Here is a 20689-nt window from a genome sequence, read left to right as displayed (position 1 = left end):
ATATAAATTGCATTACACAAGACAAGACAATTAAATCAGAATATATGGTTGTGTCATTTTTTTTCCTGTTCTATTTTTCATGATTTATGAGACAAAATAAAATTGTCTCCTACATAACTCATCTTATAGACAGAACAGAAGCTAAGTTTTATTTTTTTGTTTGAAGTATAATTAATCAAATTTAAAAGAAAATCATAGATTTAATCTCCTTCTTTAGACTATCAAAAATCTTCAAAAAAATATGAAAAAAAATAGATAAAAAGTAGAATAGTTGTCTTTCATTCTATTATAATATATCTCTTTTATTTATTATATTCTTATCTTTTAATCAATACCATCATAATAATTCATCTTTTCTTACAAATATAAGAATTGATTTAACTTTCTTTAGTATAAGGTATATATAGAACACGATGGATAACAATATGTCAATATTACCCTTGTATTAGTCAAGTTCGATGTCATCAATACTTCTGCTCGCTCATGATAGAGTGTGCAAATTAAAAAATAGAACAAGTTATATTCACACTTAGCCATTGAGTCATCAATACTTCTGCTCGCTCATGATAGAGTGTGTAAATTAAAAAATAAAATGAGTTATATTCACAGTTAGCCATTGAAAGACGTTCTTACACTTATATATACCCGAAGCGTATAATAAAGTGATCAAATATCACACGTACAATGGCAAGGTTTTCGATACTTGAAAATGTTTCATTGATTCTGCTGATAAATCTAGTTATAATTATGCTCACAAATGCAATAATAACCACACATCATCCATGTTCAGCATTTCATGCATCCACGGAGATTTCAAATAACCTAGTTTGTGACAATGTTACCCTTACACTCGCCTCAACCGATTTCGGCCTTACGATTCACGAGAAGCCTCTGGCGGTTCTTGAACCAACGTCAATAACTGAAATATCAGAACTAATAAAAGTGTCAAATTCCCTTTCTACCCCTATCACAATAGCAGCACGAGGGCAAGCACATTCGGTTCACGGACAAGCGATGGCGCGTGAGGGGATAGTGGTGAACATGACGCATCTAAACGGTTACAGGCACGGGAAGGGGGTTGTTATATTTCGCGATGAGAAGGATCCGTGGAATTCTTATGCTGACGTGGGCGGTGAACAGGTGTGGAGTGACGTGTTAAATGCAGCACTTGAATATGGACTCACACCGCTGTCTTGGACTGATAATTTGTTCACTTCTGTTGGCGGAACCCTCGTCAATGCCGGAGTCGGTGGTCAAACATTCAAGTTTGGTCCTCAGATTGCCAATGTTTATGAACTAGATGTTATTACAGGTATTTCTAACCGTAAAAATTTACGCGTGCTTGCCTTTATCTGAAGTTAATTTAAAGATGAAAATTCTGATGAAGTTGGTATTCGATATTAAATAAAAATTTAGTTAAATCAGTTAAATTATTTAACGGTTCTTAGATATTTACTTTATGTAAAGTTAACTGTATATAAATTTCTACCTAATTTAAATATTAATAAAAAATATAAATAAATAATTTCTTATAAAAAAGTTTAAATAATTATTAATTAATAACAATTTATAAAATTAGAATTACCAATTAATAATAAATTAGCCGATAATAATTAATTAGTTGAGTGTTCGTTATCTAACAGAATTTAATAGTAATTTAGTTAAATACATTAACTTATGTAACGATTATTAATTATCAATTTTATTTACATGATAATTATATGTGAGTTTTTATTTATATTTAAATACAAGATATATAATATAAAATTATTTTATTTCATATTTTTTAATTATTATTGAAATAATTAAATAATATTAAATATAATAAAAAAATGTTATATATATATAATTTGTGGATAGCATTTTCTCTTGTAATAAATAAATGATAAAAGTCAATACGATATAATGCAAGTGGTTAGCCGCTTAATTAATCGTTAAAAAAGAGTTGACTAATGGGTAGGTATAGATAATTGAATTTTTTATGATTATGAAAATAATTTGCGTAGCAAAATTTCTAACTCAATCTCTGCGACTACAAGCAAAGAACAAGAAAGATTAGAAAGGGGTTAAAAGAATAGCCACTAGCATCACATATAGGGTGTACCAAAAGTAATGAAGTATTTGATTATTTATGAGATATGATACTTCTACTATTTTTTATATATTTTTTATGATTTAAACATAATTTTTATTAATTAATTTTAATATTAATAATAAAAGTATATATAAAGATAGTGTATATAATATTTTTTTTAAGAAAAATATAATGTTAAATTTATACTAAACATCAATATCCAAATTAACTATTATGTATTTATGTAATTTATTTTATATATTTTTTAATTAAATAGTTAAGTACCAAAATAATCAAGCCTATTTTTTACAGTAATATAACAGAATTTTTAAAAAATATACTAAATCCACATTTCTATATATGTGATAATTGATTAGTGACTAAAATTTTACATATGTTTAGTATGATTTTTCTTAATTTCCTGATTCCATGTGGTATATGTGGGCATTATTATTCATGTTGTTTGAACTTTGAGTTCCTACTCTCATACTACGTCGTTGACATTTCCTATAGATGTATCTTTGCTTAGATAAAATGCAATAAATGATGTTGGTTCATGGCTTTATATATAGGTAAAGGAGTTCTTGTGACTTGTTCTGCAAAAAGGAAGTCGAAGTTATTTTATGGTGTTCTTGGAGGTTTAGGTCAATTTGGAATAATAACAAGAGCAAGAAAATACCAGAAAATAATACTTTTTATCAATATTAGTTATACTTAGTTAATATCTGATTTTTATACTATTTAAATTTAAAATTTAGAATTTAGTACTCAATTTTTAAAATGTTGACAAGTGTTGGTAAAAAATTTAATTTTAGAATAATTAATCTTTTATTAATTAAATTAGGATATATATATATATATATATATATATATATATATATATATATATATATATATCACTTTGATTAATATTTACTTAATTGCTTGCCAAAATTTTAGAAAAACCATATTACTTTGATTAATAGTACTATAATATATAATTTTAACCAACAAATTAAAAGTATTTACTATAACATACACATATCATTAATTAAAGGCAAAAGAATTATGCGCTTGTTGACTGATTGCAGGTAAAGTCGCTTCGTTTGCTTTACAGTGATTTCTCTGCATATTCTAAAGACCAAGAATACTTAATTTCATTGAATGGAAGAAATGATAATGCATTCGATGCAGTAGAAGGTTTTCTTATGATAAACCAGTGGCCGAATATCATTTCCTTTTTTCCAACACAAGATCTGCCTCGCATAAATTCCTTATTAGCCCAACATAACATCCTCTATGTCTTGGAGCTTGCCAAATATTACAACAACAGTACTCAAGACCAAATTGATCTGGTACTTTACTATTAATCATGTGCTATTTATTATTTAGCTCTATGAATTACGGATGTTTTATTAAATTGTTGTATCTATATACGTGTTAAATACATTTTGAATATAATATTATTTATCGATATTTGCACGACACATGTGTCTGTTGTATGTTTTATTATTGAGAATCACTCGTTACTATTTAATATACTAATAAATATACTATACCTTTTTGTTTCTTAAATAGGATGTTGAACGTTTGGTGACGGGATTAAAGTATGTTCCTACATTTAAATATGAAAAAGATGTGTTGTACCAGAATTTTCTACATAGTTCTGAGAATCCAGGACAAGGACTTCCTGAAGGACCTCAATCTTGGTTGGATATTTTTGTTCCAGGATCTAGAATCTCAGATATAAATGAAGGTGTTTTCAAGAACATTATCTTTAAACAAAACCTTACTGCCAACGGAATCATACTAGCCTTCCCCATGAACCGAACAAAGTAAGTTCCATCGTAATAGTTAAAAATTTAATTTTGATATACTAACAGTATTTTATATTATTGTGCAATTATATCTGTTTTTTTACATGACTATTTATGCAGTATAACATTACGTAATTGGATATACATATAAAATTATTTTATACTAATAGTACAACAAAATTAAATTTAATAGTTAATTGATTGAATTAATTAACAAAGATATATTGGTTAACATATAATAATTCACAGGTGGAATGATAAAATGTCAGTGGCTATACCTGATGAACAAGTCTTTTATCTTGTGAGTGTTCTGCAAGAAGTTACATATGATACATTGAAGACATTTGATGAGCAAAAGAATCAAATATTAGAATTCTGTAAAGATTCAGGCATTGGAATCAAGCAATATCTTCCACGAAACAAAACTCACGAAGAATGGATTCAACATTTTGGTTCCAAGTGGCAAAATTTCAAAGACACAAAAAATAAATTTGATCCTAAAAGAATATTGGCTCCGGGACAAGGGATTTTTAACTGAACAAGATATGTATGTTTCATGTTTCATAACATAACATCTTTTACAAAATTAATAAACAGTATACTTTTGTGACATGTTGTTGTTTATTTCTGTTCTTCTAATAAAATTAGAGTGGCCTAAGTAAAATAGGTGTTTTAAATATTCTCATTATTATATAAGAATTGAATTAAATAAGTTCCATATTATTATACAGTACCGCTGCAGCAGAAGTATTTATAATGTTGTTTACATCACAAATCATTACAGTACTCACTCATATAACAGACATTCACAAATAAGAGAGGATGTTATAACTGCTTCTAACCTATTCTAACTAATAGCTGTTAGCCTCGCTTTCATTTTCAGAAACACAATCGCCAGAAAAAGAGGTGTTTACGATTCAAGTTAATTCGGGTTTAAGAAAATGAGACCTGAACCGATTAGATTTTAATCGGATTTGATTAGTTCAGATTAAAAGTTGTTTGTAAGTAAATTCAAACGATTAAATTCGATCCAATTCGTTCAATATTCAAAGATACTCGATTAAAAATAAATTTTAAAAAAATATAGAAAAATAAAAAAATTATGTAATGATATGTAATTGAAAAAAATAATAATACATTATCAAAGTTATTTTTAAATAAACGGTCAGAATCGAAATCGTCCCTCATGTAATTTTTTTATTTAAAATCGTCTTAAACGTTTTATTTCATATTAAAATCGTCTTTTTAATTTTTTGTAGACAATAATACCCTCCACCACCACTAGCACTTTTACCACCACCATCAGCATCTTTACCACCACCAAATACACAAAATCAAATTCAAGAATACCAAATCAGATTAAACAACATCAAATTTAATAACAAAATCAATAGATAACAACAATGAAATTAGAAAATAACAAATCAAAATTAGAATTAGAAGCAAAGACAAAAGCAAAAGCAAAAAAAGCAGAAGAAGACACAGAAGTCGAAAAAGTAGAAGCAGAAGCAGAAGCTCAAGCAGAAAAAAGAGAGGGGGAAGAAGGGGGACGATGAGCTAGTGACCAAGGGGGAGGAATTGCCGCCGTCACTCGCGTCGCCGCCAAAGAGAGAGAGAGAGAGAGAGACAAAGAGAGGGAGCTCGCGAAGATGGAGAAGACGCGACAGTAGTGGTGAGTGGTCACCGTGTTGCCGCCGCTTCTGTCTCCCCTCCCCTCTTCCACTTCCCCTTTCCCCCTTCTCCCTCTTTCTTTCCCCTTTTCCCTTTCCCCTTCCCCCCTTCGCGTATCCTTTTTCCTTTCTCCTCCCCCCAACGCAATCTTTTCTTTTATTTTTTTAATTTTATAATTTTTTATTAAAATTGGAGTAATTTAATAATAAAAGACAATTCTAAATCAAAAATTACATCAGGAACGATTTCGATTTAACCTATAATTTAACGTTAGAGAACAAAATAATACTTATCCCTTAAATAAATATCATAATTTAAATTAAATAGGATAAAGTTGTGTATATATTATTATATATATTTATTTATTTAATATAAACCTAAATGGATTGGTTCAGTTTCACAATACCAAAATCCATACTTGAACCAATTAACGTCAAGCTTAATCGAATTTGACCTAATTGCATCATATTACCTATCGAATAATATAGAATTCATTTAATCGAGTCGTGTCAATTTTTGTTGGATAATTAAATAATTATTTGTACCTGTAAATATAGTCTAGCTAGAGAGAGAAATTAATATAGAAAGGTGATTTTGTGGGAATAAAAATTCAGTTATACAAATATTAGAAAGGAGCTAAAATCTTAACCGAATATAAAATATAGAGTAAAGGACAAATTCGTTCCTGACCTTTTTTTCGCAGACATTTTTGCCTCCGAGGATTGGAAAATACTTTAATGTCCCTGACCCCCCGGAAAAATGGACATATCTACTCCTCTGTTAGAGTCGCTCCATTTGGCATGACGAAAAACGGTGACGTGGCTCCCATGGCGCTGACCTGGCCATTACGGACTGTCACGTGGGATGGACTTTTAAAAAGAGGACGTATTAGTCCCATGAACCAAAACGTTGCCATTTCTCCCCCACCCCCAATCTATGAGATCCTTGAGCCCTAATCCATCAAATCCCATCCTACGCAAGGTTTAGGTCGAGAAAAATGATGCTATTGATTGTGACGGATGTTGCAGCTCATGGCATTGATATTTCGTTGCTTGATAATGTTATCAACTGGGACTTCCCTCCAAAGCCTAAGATATTCGTTCATCGTGTTGGGAGGGCTGCAAGGGCTGGCCATACTGGCACTGCTTATTCCTTCGTGACATCGGAGGATATGGCTTACCTATTGGATCTTCATTTGTTTCTGTCGAAGCCAATAAAAGCTGCTCCCACCGAAGAGGTCTTGCAGAATATGACTAGAGTAATGTCGAAAATTGAACAGACAATGGAAAATGGAGAAACTGTTTATGGCTGATTCCCTCAAACAGTCCTTGACCTTGTTTCAGATAGAGTTAGGAAAATTATTGATACTAATGCAGAATTAGAGTCATTGCAGAGAACATGTAACAATACATTCCATTTATATATGAAGACAAAACCTTTACCATCCAAGGAGTCTATTTGAAGAGTAAAGGATTTGCCACGTGAGGGTCTGCATCCGATGTTCAAGAATGTATTGGAAACTGAAGAGTTAATGGTCCTTGCATTTTCAGAGCATTTGAAAAAGTTTAGATGAGTATAAGATTATATACAAATTGTCTAATGGCTTGATCATTTTATCGTAAGTTAACTAGATAGTGTAATTTTCAGGCCAAAGCAGACTATCTTGGAAGATGAAGAGGAAGCAGCTAAATCAAAGCATGTACAGGTAGTTTGTGTTTCCATTAACTTAATTTTTGGTGTGTTGTTTCATGGTTGTTAGTGTCATCTCACACATATTGATGATATCTATGTTAATAATCATTCATGTTCCATGATATATCATGTATGAGTTTACAATGCCTGCCCCTAGCAAGCCACTAGGAATAATATCTTTGTGATTTTCTAGCTTTCATCATTAGCTAGTTGTCTTACCATATTACCTTGACATCGTAAACGACGCATAATTATAATTGCAGGGTCCTTCTGATCAATGAGTTGATGTGATGAAAAGGAAGAGAGCCATTCATGAGAATATTATAAATTTGGTTCATGAACAAATGACATCGTAAATGACGCATACTTTGTTGAAGGATTAGGGCTTAAGGATTTCATAGATTGGAGATGGGGGAGAAACTGCAACATTTTGGTTCTTGAGGACTAATGCGTCCTCTTTTCAAAAGCCCATCCCACGTGGCAGCCCGTAACGGCCAGGTCAGCGCCACGGGAGCCACGTCACTGTTTTCCGTCATGCCAAATGGAGCGACTCTAACGGAGAGGTAGATATGTCCACTTTTCGGGGGGGGTCAGGGACATTAAAGTATTTTCCAATTCTCAGAGACAAAAATGTCCGCAAAAAAAAAGTCAGGAATGGATTTGTTCTTTACTCTAAAATATAAATATAAGATAAATATATATTTTTTTGTGATTATAAGCTTGATTTGATATAGTTTTGACTTTTAGAATGTTTAATTCAATTTATAAGAATATATTATTTTAAGAGTTTATTTAATCTCTCCATGATTTAATTTAATTTCAATTCATACTGTTAGTCGAAATAATTATTTTTTAAAGTCTTAGTTGATTCGAAACGCTAGTGAAGGGTCAAGAAGAAATCAGAGGTCGAGAAAACGCACGTGCAGGCATTAATTAGAAATTATTTTACATGGACTCGATCTAAATACCTTGTTAAATCGAACAAGCACTCGAATGAAGAATTGAACAGTTGTTCGAATAGAGAATCGAGCGGTTATGTAAGTAAAGAAGTTGAAGGCTTTCTTTGAGTGAGGAATTTATGGGTAACGCTTGTGGGCAAAAGAGTGGGAACAGTTACCTAAGAATTCGCATACAAAGGCAGCGTCGTGTAATTAATGATTGGTTACAGATATGGGTTATAAATATTAGTAAGTTTTAGGAAATAAAGGTTGAAACTTTTCTTCAGAAATACACTCAAACACACTCACATCTCCAGTGAGTTTGATTTCTGTAGGGTTCCTTCCATCGTCTTTAATTTTTCATTTACAATTTCTGTAAACTTTACTTTTTCTTGTCAGATTTATCTTCAAAGCATCATATAATTATATTGTTAGATTTACATTCAAAGTTTTCTTTATTTATCTGTCCAATTTATGTTTCTGTATCTTTAAGCTTTCTGTCAAGATAAAGCCCTTTGATCAAATCGAAGGCATTTTAATCATTTTTTTTTATAATTCAGCACAAGTTATTTCGATTTCAATCAGTCTACTTTTCGAATCTTTTCTTTTACACTTCTTTTTTCTTTTTGGCACTTTTCGAACTTATTTTCTATTTTAATACTCGTCTTATTCGAAAATCTTTGATGCACTTATAGAACTGGTATTTACAAAAAAAAGTAAGTTTTGCTTCCAAAATATTACAATCGAATCACTATCGATTTTTAGACAAAATACACTTAGAATTTTAAAGAGAAAACTGAATATCTACCATATAAACAGATGATTTGTTGACTTTGAGGTATTGCATTGATCTCATATAACATTGTACCCGAATTTAAATAAAGAATTAACTTTTGTGGCCAATAATTAATTAATAAAATTTAAATTTTATTTTTTTGACCAATTAAAATGATAAAGGAAAAAGAGACAGGGAGAGAAAAGAGTAAAGAAAAATGTGTTTTTTATGAAGAAGGAAGAATAATAAAGTGCAACTAATAATAACCAACTATATAAGTGCTGAACATTCAAGAGCATGTCTGGGAAAAATTGCAAATGAAAGAGAGAAATTCAATTTTTGCATGATCTCACGGTCAACAGTTTGGACTTATCCATATAGGCGTGTCACCCTCTCCAATCAAAACTACTTTGCTATTAAAATATAAAAAGAATTGCTTCCTAACAAAGATAAGAAAGGTATTTTTAGATTAAAAAAAAAATGGAGGTTTCGATGGTTCACTATCTTGGCTGAATATGTTTGTTCCAGAATTTGAATTGTCACATATGAATAAAGGTGTATTCAAAGACGCCATTATATCGCCAAGCACATTATTAATTCAAAGTTTCAAACTCATACACACTAGTCGTCTCCATGAACCGGACAAAGTATTTAGTTTATGTATTAGTCAATATATCCAATTTTATTTGAATAGTGGGTGCATTATTACTGTATATATGCATACTATGTTTATTAGTCAAATATAGTTATTTGACAGTAGGGAAATTAATCATATATGTGCTTACGACTGCTTACACATTATGATAACTTTCTCAATTTCTAGCATATAATAATGACGTGGATTACATGCGTCACGAAACTTTCATCCTACATATTTAAGTTGATAAAAAAAATAACATAAATAATTATATCTCTAATATTTTTTTTAAATAAGAGATTTTTTTAAATTTATTTAATTTTTTTTAAATTTTTTTATTTATTTTATATTTTTTATTTTAAAATTGATCAAATATTAAATTTTAAATTTTTTAAACATAAAATTATGATATTATATTATAAAATTATTTATTTTAAAAATTTACGTTAATAAAAAAATAATATAAATAATTATATCTTATAATATCATAACATGATATGACTTATTTAAAAAATTTAAATTGATAAAAAAATATAAATGACTATACTTTTAAGAACAACGTGATTAGCTGAGAGTGAGACTATCTAGCTACTTCAATAACTTTAGCAAGAAACTAAAAATTATTGTATCACCAACAAATTAATCCTCACGGATCAAAGGATGATGTAACATTGCTTTTCAACGCTTATTTTTTTTTTACAAATTCTAAATTTATCAAAGATAAGGTCTTTATGTGTAAGATATTTTTCAATCTTAATTTTAATATTGTGTTAGAAGTTATTAATGTTTACGCACCAAATAATTATTTTTGGACGTAAAAGAGATAGCGTGAGCAGTGGCGAAATTTAAAATAAAATTTTGGGATCACATAGAAGATAATTGTCAAAATATTTTTTATATGAATCTCATTTAAGATAAATTTGTCTAATCTCATTTCTCTGATTTTGATAATATTGCCAAATTTAAAACCGTTTTTTAAGGTCTCGTTTCAAAAAATTAAGGTCAAACTCATCAGATGTAACTTTTTGAACTTTTGAAAGTTGTATCTCACTTTTTTCATGATTCATTAAAGTAGAAAAACTATTTACATGTGTTGATATTGTAAAAATTATATGTTCTCCTTCTTAAATATTAGCCTTCCCTTTAAAAAATGCATCAATTCTTTGATTTTTTATTATTGAATTTTTTTTACCAATTTATACAAATACAATAATATTAATACTTATTGAATATTCTATTATTTTTTATCATATAAAAAATTAAATTAAATAAATAATAAAATATAAAATAATATTAAATTAAATAAATAAAAAATATCTAATTTTTTATATTTAAACTTAAAGATAGAAAAAATGTTGCTTATTAAATTTATTGGGTAATTTAAATCATAGTAAAATATTTAATCCAATTAAATTATTTTTTATCTTTTAAAAAAATACTACTAATTTTTTTATAAAAAATTTGGGACATGAGCGGGAAATAAAAAAAATCATTGGTGGAAATATATATGTAAAGTAAATAACTTCAATTTTGTTAATATATTATACCTTTAAGATATAATACAGTTTTAACAATTAACATATTTTAGTTTAAATTAAGAGATTAACTTTAATGTAGTAATAATATAAAAAATATATATACTATTATCCGATTAAATTTATGGATTTAAATAACTGTTCAAGTAGTAAATTTTAAAAAATAATACCTGCAATAATATGATTATACATATTATATATTTATGTAAAATTTCTTTGCATTTAATATACCAATGTCAAATAGCTACCAAAAAAAATATACGAAAGTCAAATTCCACCTATCAATTAGTATGAATTTGAAATATTAAAATAATATGATGTTACATTACACGTTTACACTCACCAAACTTACCTAACTTTACACGTACGAAAAAATTTTTAGGTATGCTCATATATCAATATTTTAATAATTTTTAATAGTTGATCTTAATTATATATTATATATATATTTTTTATAATTAAAATCAACAATTAAAAATCATTAAAATACTAATATATCAATATATTTAAAAAAATTTCTAACGTCCGACATTTTTCTGGTCTCTTTTTCTTTTTTTTTTTTTTTGTTTTCCTTTTTCTTTTAAAACAAAGTATTGCAGTCACCTAAGTTTGTTTTTCTTTTCTTTTTCTTCTAAGAATTGGTCCAAAACAACGTTCCCCGTTTTCAGGGACGTAAGTACTTTACATAGTATTTGACTATTTTATACATTATTTATTTGTTTTACCAGCAACTGGTATTGTAATACATGTATATATGTGCACAGATATCCAATTATTTTTATACAATCATTGCTTATTATATACATGATTGTTGAGAAAAATAGTAAAAAAAAAAAACAAATCTATTATAATAGTATAATTTTATTATATTTTTCATGATCCATACCTTACGGCATAAATTCAAGCCTAGAGGGACAACCATATTTTAATCCTTGGTCCACAAATCTAATAACCTTGCAAAATAGACAAGAAGTAGTCGTCGTATATAAAATTTTGCACAATCTACCTAATTAAATAAATTGAATGAATCCTTTACTTAAATATACAAAACAGAATTTTATTACGTGCATATATATTTTTATTATTATGTAAATCGTAGTAGCCAACCACAGTTTTTAATTTCTACGTAAATAGTGACTGATTGTAACGAATTAGAAAGGAAAAAAACTAAGCATAAACCGTAATAGTCTCCCACAGTTTATGAAGAGGATGCTTTGAATATAAACTCCCTAACTTCCCACGGTTTATATGAAGAGAATGACTTGAACGTAAACCCCCCTAACTTTCCACGGTTTACATGTTAGGTAGTATAAAAACAAACATATAAAAGTAATTCAATTAAACATATAAAATAAACGGACTAATTCAGATGAATTTAGTACACTAAACAAACATGTCGACATTCATTGACTTAACCAACCTTACATTACTCAAATTAAGAGTGCCTAATACAACTTAAACAACAACGACGACCCAATAAATGTAATGAGATCTAAGCATCCCCTCCAGCAGCATGTCTTCGCTGGTCACAGTTCCTCCGCGTATGCCCAGGCTGACGGCATAGCCCACAGCGCTTCGGTTGGTTCTCCACAGACTGATCCATACTACCACGGATCCTGGTTGCCTTCAGACGACCTTCCTTTGCACGTCTCATGTTAGGATCAGAAATGATAGTTGGCCCAGCATATGGGGGTCATAGGCCTTCTGGGATAGGCGGAACAAAACCCTGCTTGTAAACATTGAACACCTCACTCATATGATACACCTCATGAACATAAGACGCCCAATTAAGGCGCGAGTAGGCGCAACATGCAATGGCGTGGCAACAAGGATAATGGAGCGCCTGAAAGTGGCCACAGTCGCAGGTGTGATCCTTAAGGGAAACTCTGTAGCTACCGAGCGAGAAGTTCCCGGTCGGTGTTCTCTCGGCCACAGTGTACTCCGATTGGTGCCTGTCGTATAACGTCACGGTGAAGCACCTTGAATCTCTTATGCTCCGATCAATAGCCTTGACCAACACCTGACAAAATTCATGCCAAGATCCGACTTGTGCCTCTGCTGTTTGTCCGCGGACCACGAATAGCTCAGCAAGCCTCCTGTAAGTTGACTTAACCAACGATGTGACCGGGAGGTTGCGAGTTCCCTTTAACACGGAGTTCACACATTCACTAATGTTTGTTGTCATGTGTCCGAACCGTCTACCACTATCCTTGTGTTGGGTCCATTTGTCGTATTCCATACGGTTGGCCCAGTCACACATTGCTGGATTCTCAATCCGCAAGATGTCAAACCAGTAATAAAACTCTGCTTTAGTTTTTGCGTAGGCAGCATTCACCAACATCCTCCTTGCATCCTTACCTTTGAAGGTAAGGGCAAAATTTGCAGCCACATGACGAATACAGTACGCTCGAAAAGTACGTGGAGTCAGCCATCCAGTCTCAGGGGCCTCAAGTGCTGCCTTGATGCCATTATGCCTGTCAGAGATAACAAGGATACCCTCCTGTGGCGTCACATGCGCTCGTAGGTTGGACAAGAAGAATGACCATGACTCTGCGTTTTCTCCCTCCACAAGGGCGAATGCTATCGGGAGGATGTTCGAGTTCCCCTCCTGCGCTATCGCCAGCAACAGCGTCACTCCATACTTGCCATACAAGTGGATACCGTCAATACTCACGAGGGGCTTGCAATGCCAGAATGTCTCGATACAGGGTGGAAATTTCCAGAAAAGTCTATGAAAATACACCGTGGACTCATCAACCTCACCCCCAAGCCGAACAGGAGAGGTCTTTAACACAGAAATTGTCCCAGGCGTGGTTGACTGTACCCCTAGCATCCAACGTGGCAACTCCGCATACGACTCTTTCCAATCTCCATATATTTGTGCCACTGCCTTCTGCTTCGCCATCCAAACCTTCCTGTAACTAGGCCTGAAACCGTAATCGGCTTCTGTAGCTTGTTGTAATACCTTTACCGTGACCACAGCATCTGCCCTAACCAACGGAAGAATTCTTGCACAGATAACGTGGTAATCTAGCTTACGGTGATCACTGGAAATAGAGGTTGCCAAGCAAGTGTGTGGCCCGTTGTACCTCCTAACCTCCCAAGTGCCCTTTCGTGCACGCAGTGCTACGCGAATCAACCAAGTACAACCCTTGCCGAACTCCTTGCATTTTCCATGATACTTAAGATGATCTGATTCGATGACTCTGTACTCAACATCTCGGCGGATACTATAGTCCTTCACACTCAGCACAGCCTCATCTTTATTCTGGAATGATTGCCTAATCTGAAATTATATAGAAGAGTCTCCAACTGTAGGACTACCGTCCGCCTGTGGACCCAGAGCCTCCAAATTTAGTGTGGAGAAGTGTAGAGGGTACTGTTGAGTGCCAGAACATGAAGGCCCATGCTATGCATGTGGATTGGCACCTGTGTCATCATCGTCCCCAATGATATCTACAGGCTCCTGGTCAGAGTCATCGTCACACATTGCATTCTCTACTCGATCAGGTTCTCCAAAACCTTGCATATCAGGTAGCAAGCCACCACCGGTGCCCACCTCATATGCATGCTCAAAGACCCCTGCATTCTCCAAAGGTACGGAACCAACAACCTCTGTTTGATCTAAATCAGCCGTGAATGAAGGGGATGCTACCAGCGGAACGGATGGTCTCACCACAGGCATCGAACTAGACGCACCTCCCGCGGCAGTCGAGCTATGAACTGGAGCTGATGCCCCAGAACTATTGACACCAACCTCCAACTTCGCGAACAACTCGTGTATTCTGACCTCTGGAAAACTCCTAACACAATGGAACAGAACCCTAATATCTTCATCAGCCGCTAGCACAAAGGTATCATACTTAACACCGGTCGAGACAACTGCGATGAAAATTTTGTAGAATAGCTTCTTCACCCACTTGCTACCAAACACCCCAAACTTCTGCAAGATGCTGTTCTTCAAATCTGACAAAGTGCTTGATGAACTGATAAAAATACTTAGTGGTTCTCTATCAGTGAACTTCACACCATATCTTTTAGTTTTTTGGATTTTCCCAGAACAATGCACTAAGGTAAGAAAACTCTCTTCCTCACTTGCCATTGTGAAAATGATCTCTTATGCAGCTTGAATCTCTCACACACTTATATATAGAATTTCACTCCTCATAAACCGTTGCAACTAACCAAGGTTTATGGCCATACAAACTCCTTCATAAACCGTTGCTGGTCACAACGTTTTATGTACATTTTGCTGCCTTCATAAACCGTGGGAGGCTACCACGGTTTATGCCTAGCTTTTTTTCCTTCTTAATCCGTTGCAATCAGCCACGGTTTACGCCCAATGTGTTCCAACCATAAATCCGTCCCTGGTAGCCACGGTTTATGTAGAAATTAGAAACCGTGGTTGGCTACCACGGTTTACATAACAGTAAAAATGCACATGCACGTAACAAGTTTCTCTTTTGTGTATTTAGGTAAAGGATTCACTCAATTTATTTAATTAGGTACATTGCCCTAAAATTCTATATATCTGATATTGCATAAACAAATTGATATAGGTATAAATAAGAAATTAGTGTTTACCCAATTTATATTTGACTAGGTTCACTCCATAGATTTTCAACCACTAAGTAGTGTTTACCCAATTTAACAAGAAAATCCTTTCAAGATTATGAATACAAAACAAAAAACTGTACAAATGATATTTGAAATAAATATTTGTCTTTTCTCCAAGTCTAACTCTCTTTGTCTTTTCTCTCAATGATTTTTTCTCAATTCCTCATATTTAATGCCTTTTTTTTTATCAAAATAAAGAAAGATAAAATTAAGAAAGTTGAATATTCAATAGAGAACCATAAAAGAGAAGAAGGTATAGTTTTATAAGCTGTGAAAATTCAAACTTTGTACTCTCACTTCTTGGATTAATCTCTAGCTGTTTACCATTTAATAGAAGAGTAAAGTTTTTAAAACTTAAAACTTGGCTTCAGCAACTTTGAATTCTTCTTTCCCAAATATCAGTAGCAACAACGATGCAGAAAAGAGATAGAGCAGTAGCATTGATTGAACTTTACATGCATTCATATCCACCATCTTCTCTTTCATCCTTTTTAGTTTCTTCAATAATCAGAACTATTCATTTGTACTTTGGCTCTAAGTTTCTTTCTTGATTCTTGATTTTTAGCAGAATTCTATAATTTTTAATTTACTAGTTTAGTACATGCAAAGAAAAAGCTTCTTTAACAATCTTCAATAAAGTATAAAAAAAAAATATTTCTCTAATATAGCTTTTAGATTTGATCTTTGCTTAGAGCTCTAACTTATTTGACTTTTTTTTTATTTGATTTTGGTAACCTATTTTTTTATTTTTGATTTGAACCCTAATAAAATTTTTCTTTCTTTGCTTTACTTTTTGAAATATTTCACGTGGCTAAAAGAGAAGAGAGAGACAAAAAAATATATATATAGAACTAGTTTGGTTACTTTATGTTTTGGTTCAGATGAAAGTAAATCTTCCTTTCCTTGATGGTAACTATTTTCATGGGCTATGAATGAGTTGCATGATATGAACATGAATTTGGCTCATTATTGGAGTTTGTTTGCTTGTTATTGAGGCTGTTTGGTTTCTGTAAATTTTTGTACAATAAACAAACCTAATCGCACGCATCCAAAAAAAAAAAAACCAAACCTAATCACACACATACATAATTAGATTTTAACCCAATAATAATGTTTAATTATTATCAATTAATTTATTATTTTTTTAAATTCAATACTTATATTTTAATATATTTAATTTAATAATTAATTTTTAATATACATGTATTATATTTGTTAAATAAAATTTAATAGCACACAATATTTATGAGTTAATTTTTTGGGTTATCTGCAGTATTTTTTAGTTCGACAGGTTAATGACTAATCCATTATAGATATGAGCTTTATTTAAGGGTCTGCGCTGGTCAATGGACTGTTGTGTGTATAAGACAGGTTTAAACACTCCACACTTACTTAAGCGAACGAACGAGGAGTTTATGAGTTTTTTTCTTTAGAAAACTCTTTTTGGACCTTATTTTAGTAATTAGTTTTTTATAAGCCCATGTTTTACAAGTATTGTACTTAAAAATTTGGGCTCGCTTAGTTGATTTCTGGATCCACCCGTGGCTGGATACTTGATATGCATATACCCAAATATATATAAACCAATTGGTTGACCATGAAAAAGGCCATAACAAAAATTAAAGAAATCCATTCGGAGCCACTCTTAAATTAATCCCACTAGATCCACTCCATTATTAACCAAAAAAAAAATCCAATTAAGAAAAAAAAGACTCCTAAGTCCTAATGTCACTTATTACTATCCACTTTCACTATATAGAAAATTATGAAAATGAGAAACAATACGAAAAATAAATCGTCTCAATATTTATCTCTTAATTGATGATATTAAGTGTAATTTATTATACAGTATATCTTTTCTCACATATTTTTTTTTATCTCACTATAGGACGAAGTGAGATAAAAAAAGAAAAATTGAAAGGATCTATTTTCTATGTAGAGAATCACATATCTGATCGACAATCTGCATGGATTGAGTTTCACTATAGGCAAGCTGTAATGTTTTGTTATAAGTTCAACAATGTAGGGAAGAAGATGGTGAATGTTTTAATTAAGTTTGGCTGTATGTACATACAAAATCATCACGCATGAAAATAAATAACAAGGGACCAGCACTTTACTAGCTTGAATTTAATTAATACATGTCAAGGGTATGTAGTAGGCTCTCTCATTTTAGAAGAAACCAGCAAAGAATCTTTGAATAATCGATTTGTTTGAAAGTGACTTTATATACCTATAGCATGGTCCAAACCGCTCAAGCTACATACATAGATCCACCATTTTCTTTCTCATGAAAATTAGATCATATCATGTGTTACGTGTAATTAAGTTTATCGTATTTGATTAAACGACTATGTTATGTATATATTAAAATCAGTCACTAAAATTAATTACTAATATATATATTAAAAATAAATTAAACTATGCATATATTTATATACAAATATATTAATAGTTAATTTTAGTATATAAATAATATTTTTATTAATTAAAAGTAGTTAACGTCCACACACGGGAAAGGAATTAAGAGAGCTATATATATATATATATATATATATATATATATATATATATATATATATATATATATATATATATATATATATATAGCTAGGTTCTTTATTGCATTAACATATAAATAATCATCATAAAATGAACAAGCAAAACAAAATACGAAAGCTAGAACTTAATGCACGGCAACATTATAACGTCTCTAATACTAATTTTAAGTTTAATTTCATTTTAAATCTCATAAAATAATTTATTTGTAATGTTAAGACTATATATCATAAATAAATAATGACCTTAAACTAAAAGTGATATTTAATATTCTAATTTTTTATATTAATTTAATTAAAATTTTATATTATTTTTAATAATGTTATTAGTTTTATATCAAGATGATACTATATTTATAAAATATCACTGGTTTTATTTTATTTATCAATTTCAATACAAATTTTAATTTTAAATTAGTTTACTTTTTAACAATACAAAAAATGATACTCCAAAAAAATTTATTGGAGTTGCTCTTATATTATCCATCATTTTAATTAATTTCGTGCTTGTGTATTTATATCTTTATGGAAACGATTCCTCACTTTCAGTCTGTAGCTATGAACGGAAAAATGTGACGTGATCTATCTAATATCTTTATTTATTAACCCTAGTTTCAAAAGTTTGTCTAAGGAAAAAATAAACATAATAATAATAACAACAAAACCCTAGTTCAAAAGGAATTTGGCAATGATAGACAAGATATTAACTTAATTGTACTGTATTCATAAAACTATTATGTAAAGTGTATACTAAAATTAATTTTCAGAATAAAATATATATTAAAATATAAAATATACATTAAAATCAGTTAAACTACACATGTATTTACATACAAATACATGATAATTGATATTGATATTAAATTTAGTGTGCAAATAATATTTTTTTCCATAAAATAAGAAAACCAAATCAAAAAAAGCACAAAACCTTTAAAAGAAATTGAAAGGGTTAACAAGTACGATTTTGGTTTTTAAAGTATAGGTTGAAATTTTTTTCATCTTCAATTTTATTTTGCATATAAAATTGTCTCTAATGTTTAAATCAAGTTTTCAAATCATCCTTTTAAATTAAATATTAAAATTTTGTACCAAATTACTCATAACAAAAAAATTATAAAATATAAAAAAAAGTAAAAATAAGAAAAAGAGAGTATTTCTGCTCATGCAAATGGAGAAAAGAAGAAAAAGAGAAAAGGGAAGAAGAAGAAAAAGTTGTCTACGATTCACTTTTATTTCCGCTTTTACTGCTACTTCCGTATAATTTTGGTCCCTAAAATAAGGATGATTTTAAAAACAAGTTAAACTTTAAAAACAATTTTGTACGCAGAAAAAAATTTGGAATAAAAAAAATTTTCGAGTTATATCTCAATAACTAAAATTGTATTTAACTCAAATTGAAATTTGAATTGAATTAAAAAGCTTTAATTACAAAGACTAACATTTCATTTATGATGGAAAGATGAAGGCCTTTTGAGTAATAATAAATATTAACCATATTAAATATATATTAAAATCAATCATTAAAAGTAAAATACGTACTAGAATATAAAATATATATTAAAATTAAATTAAATAACATATATATTTATATATAAATACATAATAATTAATTTTAATTATTAATCTTAGTATATAAATAATATTTTTGAATAAATATATACTTTTGCACTACAATTCGTACTTCATATATACTTGCATAGAGTAGAAAGCAAGCGTAATGCTCTTTGTAATTTATATATGAATATCATGTTCAATTTGATTTAGTGACAAGTTCACGTTACACACTATTATTATGTACCCTGCGCTTTATACATCAGCGTCTATTGTCCAGAGGAAACATAATCATGCCTACTAGTTTATATATAATCTTTGCTGCCTACATTATTTTGGTTTTTTTAAGTTATTTTTTAAACTCTACATATCAATAACATAAATCTGAATCTATTTAAAAGTTTATTATTAATTAATAAATTATTATTTATATAAAATAAAAATTTAAATTTTTGATACTTACTTAAATGAATAAAACAAAAAAAATACTCAAAGTCAATATTATTATTATCCAATAATATTATAATTATCATAGTGTCCAAAGACATTTGGTAGTGAAATTAGGCACCGCTGATGATTACATTACTAGATTTTTCAATGAGTAGAAAAAAAAAAAAAAAAGCCGTTAATCAAATATGTGTTGCATTGTTGTTTATCTAAAAAGTAACAATCAGATAAAATCCTTAATTAGAAGAATCTTTATGCAAAGTACTTAAAAAGAAAATTGTGGGACCTACTTCTATATATGTGGGAGAAAATCTTGTCCTTAATACAATAAGAGACCTTTCTCTATTAACACAAATTTCTTATTAGTTGGTTAAGTTTCAAACTTTCAATTAATACAA

The 20689-nt window shown here is 30.2% G+C and overlaps 1 pseudogene; it reads left to right on the top strand.

Moving 5' to 3' along the window:
• The first annotated feature begins 609 nt into the window (after positions 1-609).
• Positions 610-4482, top strand: LOC112697100 (cytokinin dehydrogenase 4-like; annotated as a pseudogene).
• The last annotated feature ends 16207 nt before the right edge of the window (positions 4483-20689 follow it).

Source organism: Arachis hypogaea, chromosome 1 (genome assembly GCF_003086295.3).
Source record: "Arachis hypogaea cultivar Tifrunner chromosome 1, arahy.Tifrunner.gnm2.J5K5, whole genome shotgun sequence".
NCBI lineage: Eukaryota > Viridiplantae > Streptophyta > Magnoliopsida > Fabales > Fabaceae > Arachis > Arachis hypogaea.
This window is presented reverse-complemented; position numbering and strand designations above follow the sequence as displayed.